Consider the following 8,805-nt stretch of genomic DNA (forward strand, 5'->3'; position numbering starts at 1 on the left):
CATCCCTCATCTCCCTTTTCTTTCCCCCCCTTAACTTAAGCAGTTGCATTTCATTCAGCAGCGAGGTTACCATGGTGTTGCAGGGTAAGATGCTTGTTTCAGACTGTTTGGTAATGGAGTATTTCATGGCTGTAGCTACTTAGATTTCCATTTGCCTAGCGTTGTGAACTGGAGTTAATGGTTGGACATGTTTGACCTGTATCCCTTCGATGGCACATGTGGTGTCCTTACGCTGGCTGTCCACATGCCATGGGAATTTGGTTGAGTGACTGCTTGCAGGACAAGGTGAGCTTGGGCAAGCTTACTCTTTCACCTGCGTCCTCAAGTGGTTTGGGGGGGGAAGTTACAGCCCTCTGCCCCAGGACCCCTTGGGGACATGGCGTGTGGGACAGCAGCAGAGAGTGGTCTGTGGTATTCAGAGTGGGGAACAGCTGCCTCCGCCTCCCAACCTGACCCCAGGCAGTTGATCTTCCTGGATATCTCAGTTGCTGCCTTTGGAGTAGTAATGCTAACCCCCATCTACCTGTCATAACCTCTGTGAGCCCTGGGAATGAGCTTCTCATGATGTAAGTGAAGTACACATGTTGTTTTATTGCTGGATTGTGATCAGTAAGAGCTGCTGGTTTGCTGTGGCAGAACCTCCCAGCCTGGGTTCAGAGTTCCCTTGTGGCTTGTCTCAGAAGCAAGCTCCCTGGTGAAATCAGGGCCTTTGAGTCCGCTTCAGCTTCCTGTTGGAGCAGCTGAGGATAGCTGCTGTCCTTACCCCGTTGGCATCTTGGATGTAAAGGGTGGGTGGGCAGGAAACGGATCTGTTTGGTGTGACACAGAAATCCTTCAGCTCTCTAACGCTACAGCGGTTGTTGCTTATTGTGAGTAGACTCGCTCCTGCCACTGCCACCAGTTTGTGTTGCCTTGACAGCAAACAGGCAAAACACAAGGAATTACTAAGAAGTAACTCAGAGAATATAAAACACCCCTGAAGCCCAAACCTCTCTCTGTTCTGACCTCGCGTAAGCGAAGCTGCAGTATCCAGTCCTGTAGTTGCCACGTGACTCACAGGACAACGTGGGTGGTGATGGTGATGCTGGGCTGGGGGTTACAGACCCTCTCGTACCTCTGGACCACAAATTTGGGGCACACCAATCTCTTACCCACCAAACATTGCACACTTGAGTCCTTTGGAACTGCATCTTAACCGTAGGCACGACGTATACGTGTGTACAGCGTATGTGCTCGAGTTCCACAGAGGCTTCTGCCATCTTTTAATCCCCTGGGTTGCTTTCAGGTCTAATGGAATGGATCTCGACAGCAGCTCATGTGTTTTAGGATCATACTTTGGTTTTGCTTCTTTCTTTTAAGCCAGAAAGCTGAATATTGAAAATTGTAAGCATAACCTATTGCACTACGATGGAGGTGTCGTGTTGAAGTTAAAGTTGTGCTCTTCAGCTCTTCCCCCGCCCCAGCTGATGCCTGTGCCATGCATTGTGGATGTGGTGGGTGGTTCTTAGGTTCTGGGTGTTACCCCAGCGGTTCTCCAGGGTTTTGATGGGATTCATGTGTGTTGGACAGCCAGAAGCGGAGAGAAACATAATACTCTGTTCACATTTCTTTAAAAAAAAAAAAGGTATTTAGCACCTAGTTTACAAACTACTAACTGTAGCTGCCCTGTACAATTGTTCACCTGGAGTCTTCAGTAAAACATGTCAGCAGTTAGAGGAATTTGTATTGGGGGCATTCCCCATCATTCTCAATTTTTAACATTTTTCTGCTTGTGAAATGATAAAGTACTGTGAGCCTTAATTTTTATCCACAAATAAAAATATTATGTTTGAGCATTGGCGTGACTTGATTTTTATTTCTCTTTTTAGGGCGTAACACGTAGAAGCTGCGTTAGAAATGGACTGTCCAGTTTGGGTTGAAAAAGCTGGTTTGTGGCTGCAGAGCATCCCTGTCCCAGCGTGGGCACCCCCGCTGCAGAGTCACAGGGTGCTACTTCTTGCTTGCCTGGCACATGCTTTTGTTTGGCAATCCTTCTTCCTAAAAACGTGGGTAGAGCCTTTCCTAGAGCCCTGTGAGTTAATTCTCACAGCCCTATGAGTTAATTAGCCTGAGGAGGTGATGCCCGCAGGGACTAGGACAGGCTGCTGCTGGGGGTGGGCAGCATCCCGCTGGCAAACGCCTCCGGCACCCCCTTGGGTGTGAATTTCCCCACTAAAGAAGAGGAGAGAGATTGTAACTACAAGAGATTGTAGTTAAGAACAAAGAACAAAACCTTCCCATCCAGTCATCTGTGTGAGGGAGGGTGAGTGTGCACCCACCATTTATCCTGCTTAAAGACCCTCAAGAGCGGTGCACGGGCCATGCTCCATAACCAACCCAGCCCCACAGGTACAGTATCCATGCAAACGATGTGGTCTTGAGTGGTTCTGGCTCTGTGTGCAGGTGGCACCATGCTGTGGGGTTTGCCTGAGCCGCTGCTGGGAGCCAGGACAGAAACAAACCCTCCTCCCCAAAGCGTGCCTCGGCGCACTGCTCTTGCCCAGTCTCCCAGCAGGGTTGGTGAGCGGCTGCGGGGCTGCCGGCAGCTCTGCGCCAGCTCCTGATGCGCCTCGGGAGCTGGAGCTGCAGCACTCGCCCCATGCCTGGGACCCCCATGTACCTCACTGGGCTTCCCATGGGGTCTTCAGAGGCAGCGTCTGGCTTCCTGTGTTTTTCTTCCATAGCTCAGCCACGATGGAGAATCAGGGGCAAAGCCCTCGGAGCAGCTTCCAGCCTTCCGGGGAGCGCCAAGGGGCTTCGCAGAGGAGCAGCGGGGACACATCTCAGATGGGGAGCGCCAAGGGGCTTTGCAGAGGAGCAGCAGGACAGATCCCAGGTATGGAGGACACATAAGCCTTGGCCCAATGTCACCCTGGAGCTCTCTGGGAGCTGGGCATGCCATGAGGATGGGTTTGAGCATGGCCATTGCTTGGGGGGAGCCTGGGGGGCAGCAAGCAGGATGCTCCTGGGTGCTCTCCTCCCAGTTCCTACAGCCAGGCTGGTGGTGTCACCAGTATGTCCCACCAGTTCCAGCCCAGGCCCCATCTGGAGATGCTCAGGGTTGGTGTTAGAGGAACAAAGGAGTGGGCACAACCCCTCACAGCACGAAAGCAGCTGGTGAAGGACGGCTGCAGAACTGGAGTCAGGTGGTTATTTTTCTTTTCAAAGCTGTGATTTTTCACAAAAGCTTTTGCAAAAACTTCCTGAAATGAAAAGGAATTTGCATCTCCAGCTGGTTTTGGTGGAGCTGCAGCAGAAGTTGGTGTTCCTGCAGCACGGTGCCCTCTGTGTCATGCTGGAGCTTCTCCTGGGGTCATTTCCTCACTTAAAAATACCTTTTCCAGCGATGCTATCTCAGTCTGGTTACTGGAAATAGCTAGGAGCTCGTTTCTGGGCTGCTGGTCCTGCCCCATGCTGCGTTACTGAAAGGAGCCCTGTTTCTATCTCTGCTTCACCTTAGCCCAGCAGGGATCCAACAGAACAAAACCTTCAATCTCAAGACATTTCTGGTGCAGTTTGCAGGGAATGAGCACCAAAGCAAGGGCTGGGACTTTGGCTTTGAGGTTTGCTGGCTGCCTCCTGGCATCACCCAGGCAGGGGACAGGGTCCCCCCGCTGCTCCGGTGAGCTGCTGCGGTTCCCCAGCACTTGCTGTGGGGCTGCTCCTGGTTTTGGCTCGTTTCCTGCTCCGGATTGCAGAGAGACTCTTGTGTGGTGATGTAAGAGCTCTTTGCAGCTGACCCCGATGAGATTCCAGCCCCCCCAGCTAACGTGTGAGGGTAAGCAAGCCACACCTAACAGAGTGACGTGGGACCGCGAAGCGCGGTGCCATGTCTGGGCCCCTTCCCTGTCTCTGAGGGTCAGATCAGATACCCCTGTGCCTCTGGCTTCAGAGATGAAACTTCCCACAGATTTCTGGCATCTCATCACAGACAAGGACTGGAGACAAAGTGTCCCTGGGATAACGGGATGAGGGCAGCGCCGGGAGGTGAACTGCAGCTCCCTGTGGCCGGGGGGTGGATGGATGGGGCTATTTCTGTTCCTTTCATTGCCTGAGTATGACCTGCAGAAAATAGAACCGGTGCCACCACTTAATTACTTGGCTGTGAAGTGGCAGAGCGTTAACATCCGGAGGAGTTTGGTGCTGGCATTGATTCCTTTATGGTTTTGCTCGCAGGGGCTCTGCAGGCAGCAGTGGCTGCCCTTGCAGATGGCACCCAGGGCTCTCAAAGGCCAGGCAGGTGGACAAACCGCTGAAGAGGGGTGCATAACTGCACCCAGAGATGCTGATTTTGCTTCCATAAGTATCGCAGAGCAGCCAGGGGTTCAGTGGGAGTCCCGCTCGGAAGCACAGGTGTGATCGGATGGAATGGGAGTTCAAGAGCCCCCTTAGAGCTGGGATGTTTCTCCTGACTGGGTGGTTTATGACACTAAGGGCCAATACAGAGCTCTTCTCAGGGTTTCCTCCTGCATTAATGTGGTTTTGGGTGAAAAAACCCCACAACAAACATGGAAGAACGTTCTGGGTTAAGTGTGGAAGCGTCACGTCTGCCTGGGTTGGAGTTGTGTGTTAAGGAGAAACATTAATTCAAGAGAAAGAGAGTTCCTGCTCCTTCCAGCATCGGGTGCTGGGTGACGAAGCCCAGGAGCCATAGCTGGGTTGGGGTCCATCCCTTGTATGCCAGTCCCAGGGGTGTGGGGGAGTCCAGGCTCCCCCGCTCCCCTGCAGAGAAGGTGTTTGCCAACGTGTTCGCACACGCACTTTCTTTAATGAGGGAGAAATAATTCAAAGCCACCATGCATAATTCATCAGGCTCTGGTGCAGGCTGCCACCCGACCGGGGGCCTGGGGGACTGTGACCCGGCCACTGACACCAGCATCCCCCCAGTGCCAGGGGGGAAAGGGGAGCTCAGCGTGTTCCTCTGCCTGGTGCTGGGCTCTTGGCACAGCACTCCAATGATGTGTTTACACCCAGATTTACCATCTTGCAGAGCTGCACCCCTTTGGGTCAGCTTTAAGGTGCACCCTGGTCATCCAGTGCTGGTAGTGGGTTAATTTTGTTATTGTTTGGGCAAGGTGACACCTGACAGGTCACTTAGAAATGCCTGGTGTGTCTTCTCGTGTCTGACCTGCCGGGGACGTGCCCAGCTGTCTGGGTTTCTTGGTGTGGAGGTGGGATGCTGCTCAGGATATGGGGAAACAATTGGTGGGGTTTTAGAGACCAAACCCAGAGTTTTCCTTGATTTCAGCAGCCCCATGAGATCTCTGGAGACATCCATCTGCTCCTGGGGAGCTCCAGAGAGTTTTGGTGGCAGAACTCAGCATTGGAGCAGGACTGAACACCGTACCTGTGCACCAAGGAGCTCGACTGCCGAGCAGGGACCCAGCACCACACCCCCCTCACTTTGAAGGTGGCTGCCTCAGGTCTGGATTCAGGACAATCTTTTGTGTTTTGTGGAGCTGGTGTTTATTTTTAGTCACTTCTGTAGTGCTGGTTGCCATGGCACCGCAACAGCATCGTGCGGGTTGTGCCACGGGAGTGCCAGTGGTGCTGGACCCGGAGGGGCAGGCGTGGGGACAGGGCTCCTGGCCATGGAGGGGAGGGTTTGGTGGGGGAAGGTGGGAGATCAGCACCCTGTGTCTGGTCCATCCCATGGATTCGGTTTGCAATCATTGCTGGGGCTTGCTGGAAGCCCAACGCGATCCCCTCAGCACACAGACCTGCCCAGGAAGGATTTTAACCACATCCTCAGAGCATTACTGCTGCTCAGCAGGGAATTACCCTTTTTTTGTCTGAAATTTGTGCAGAAAAGAACAATGTGGGTGGTTCTGCACCTTTTCTTGCTGTTGGGAAGCAGATGCTGAACGATCAGGGTGGTGTTGGGCTTCAAAGGTGGGAGCGTGTGTCCGGAGCATCGCTGGGTACCACCTCCCTGGCCTGCCTGCCTCCAGAAAGTTCTGCTCATCTCGGTTCCCCTTGACCTTGGAAACTCTTCCCCTTTCTAATCAGGGATCACTTGATTGCTGCTGGCTCTCAGCACGATCCAGAGCCAACCCAGGCAGTGATCTTGCTGAGGACTCAGCACAGAGGGGTAAAGAAAGTTAATTAACAAACCCAAGAGTTTTCCTCTTTGCTCGGGTGTGATAGGACTGGTGCTCAGCTCCAGGGTTACAGCTGCAAATTGTCTGAGGAGATAAAAGGCCCATGGGAACCAATTTCCACTTCGGTTTCTTTTAATGTCACAGATTGGCTCGCTCAGAGCTGGACGGGATCCTGCGCCCTCCGAGCTGCCCAGCTCCCTTGTGCCCTTGCTGGGGATGGGGGGAGCTTTCCTGGGGGGGCTGTTGGGATTTACAGGGGTGGCTGCTCCACCTCTGGTCCAGGAAGAGATTCAATGCTTTTCATTACCCTCTGCCACTTCTAATTGGGTGATCCTGCAGTTGGATGTAATAAAACCGGATGGGATGGCAATGTCATGATGCAGCAGCAAACTGTGGGTGACTGTAAGTGCTGGGGGCCGGCTGAGATGCCCCCCCAGCATGGAGTCCTGCTCTCCCTCCCACACCGGGCAGAAAATGGGGTAAAAATGGGCTGGTTTGGGGTGTGATGGCTGATCCAAGAGGTGCCTGTCTGCAGGGACTGGGGCGGGATTCCCAGGGCAGCAGCACAGCATCGGGGGCAGCCAGTGACCCAGCACTGACACACAGTTTGTGGAGTGAGCTGGGGGTGCTCGAGTGGGTGATGAGGGCACCAGGTGTCTGTCCTGTGTGATAAAGCCAATGGAAGCAGCTCAGCTCTGCTTCCCCATGTGCTGGGAAAAGTTTTTCCATCAGGTCTGAGGAACACAGAGAAGTGGTGCTGCTCCCCTGGGAGAAATGATCCACTCCCTGCTCCCAGGATGGGAGGAGGCATCAAAACTTGGAGCTCTCCCATGAGCTGGGAGATGGAATGGGCTTGTGCTCCCTGCTGGGAGAGGGCTGGATGCAGGGAAATACATTAACCCTGATTCCTGGTGTATTGTATGTTGAGATTTCCCTTTAAAACCTGAGGTATATCAATATATCCAACTCTGTTTTCACCTATTCCCACCAAAATACGCTGTTCCTGTCATGGTGCCTGGGTTTTTCACCGTGTCAGGGTGGCACAGTGCCCATCCAACACCCTCATGGGTAACAGGCTGAAGGGGGGAGCAATGCTCTCTGCTTTGGCATTGCTGCTGGGCTCTGTTCCTGGCAGCCAGGAGGGGCTTGGCCCCCCGTGCTGCTTGCTTAGGGGGTTTTGTGGGGTAGAATGGAGGAGGAGGAGGGTAACCTGCAGAGGTGGCATGGCTGGGGAACCAGAGTGCTGAGGGGGAAGCCAAGGAATAGCTTAAAAAGCTGAAGAAAACCCAGTGCAGAGACTTTGTGGGGTTTCAGCATCATTTCAGTCCTGTTCTTCATTTCCCAGGTGGTGCCTGGTTGCTGAGACTGGAGGTGTGAGCAGGGGGAGGGCTGCTCGAGGGACACTACCTCCCTTCCAGATTATTCCAAGGAAATGGAAGCTGTGGGACAGATCTGACCCCCCTCACCAGAGTCTCCCAAGCCTGTCTGTGGAGGCACACCGAGGTGGCTGGTTTGGGCTCCTTCCCCTCACCTTCAGAGGTGCCAGCATTCACCATGGTGCTTCCAGAAGTTAAAAACACGAGGGTGGATCAGGTGGGGAGCTCGGATGTGTCCCTCAGGCTTCCCAGCAGGTGCTTTCCAGGGAAGCACATTGGCTGAGGATGCCTGAGCATCTCTTCCTGGCTCGGTCCGGGCCACGGAGCCCGTTGCTGCCAGCAGAGCATCACAGGAGGGAGTGGAGGCTCTCCCCCCACCCTGCCCTGCATAAGTCACTACATTTAAACGCTGTCAGAGCAGGGTGAACCACTTAAAACCAATTAAGTACCCTAATGAATCTTTCCCTGATGGGGTTTCAATTACCTTAAGTAGGAGCGGGTGTGGAGCAGGCGTGCCGCTCGCCTATCGTTTAGACTCTTGCTAATTGGATCGTGCATTTGGAAATTGCAGGGCTCCTATGGGATGAAATCTATATGTTTACTTAGAGATCACTTACAGATGTTTTCCAGCCCAGCCTGTACCTGAGGAAGGCTTGCCTGTTCCTGCCTGCACCCCTCCGAAAAGGCCCTTCCAGCTTTTAACCGCTGCTGACGGACCCTGCTTGAGATGAGCTGTGTCTGTGTGCACAGGTCGGGTCTAGATGCACGTGTGTGCAGCTGAACAGGCCTGGGAAGCACCTGTTAGGAGCTCAGGGGGGATTTTGAGGCTGGTTTTTTGGAGAGGGTGAGTTTTGCAGGGGTTTGGAACAGGCTGCCCAGGGAGGGGGCTGAGTCACCACCCCTGAGTGTGTTTAAAAAAAGGGTAGATGAGGTGCTCAGGGATCTGGTTTAGCTCAGGATGGGAATGGTTGGACTTGATGATCTTAAAGTCTTTTCCAACCTTGTGACTCTGTGATTCTGACTCTGTGATTCTGTGGTTGGGCAGCACTGCTGGATCCGACCTGGAGTCTGCATTCCTTCAGCTTGGGACGAGGCAAAGTCAATTTGTTGTTGGAGGAAACCGGGGTGGAATTTCCTTGTGTGATGTTGTGAGGCTGATGGAACTGGAACAGCCCGATAGAAAAGGGCCTGAGAGATTAAAAATTACCCCAAACCCAGCAACACAGTGCTTGAAAACCACAAACTGTGAATTTGCTAATGGGAACCTGGTGCCTTTCTGAGCAGGAAAC

Source organism: Gallinula chloropus (assembly GCF_964237585.1).
Source record: "Gallinula chloropus genome assembly, chromosome: 8".
In the NCBI taxonomy this organism is placed as follows: Eukaryota; Metazoa; Chordata; class Aves; order Gruiformes; family Rallidae; genus Gallinula; species Gallinula chloropus.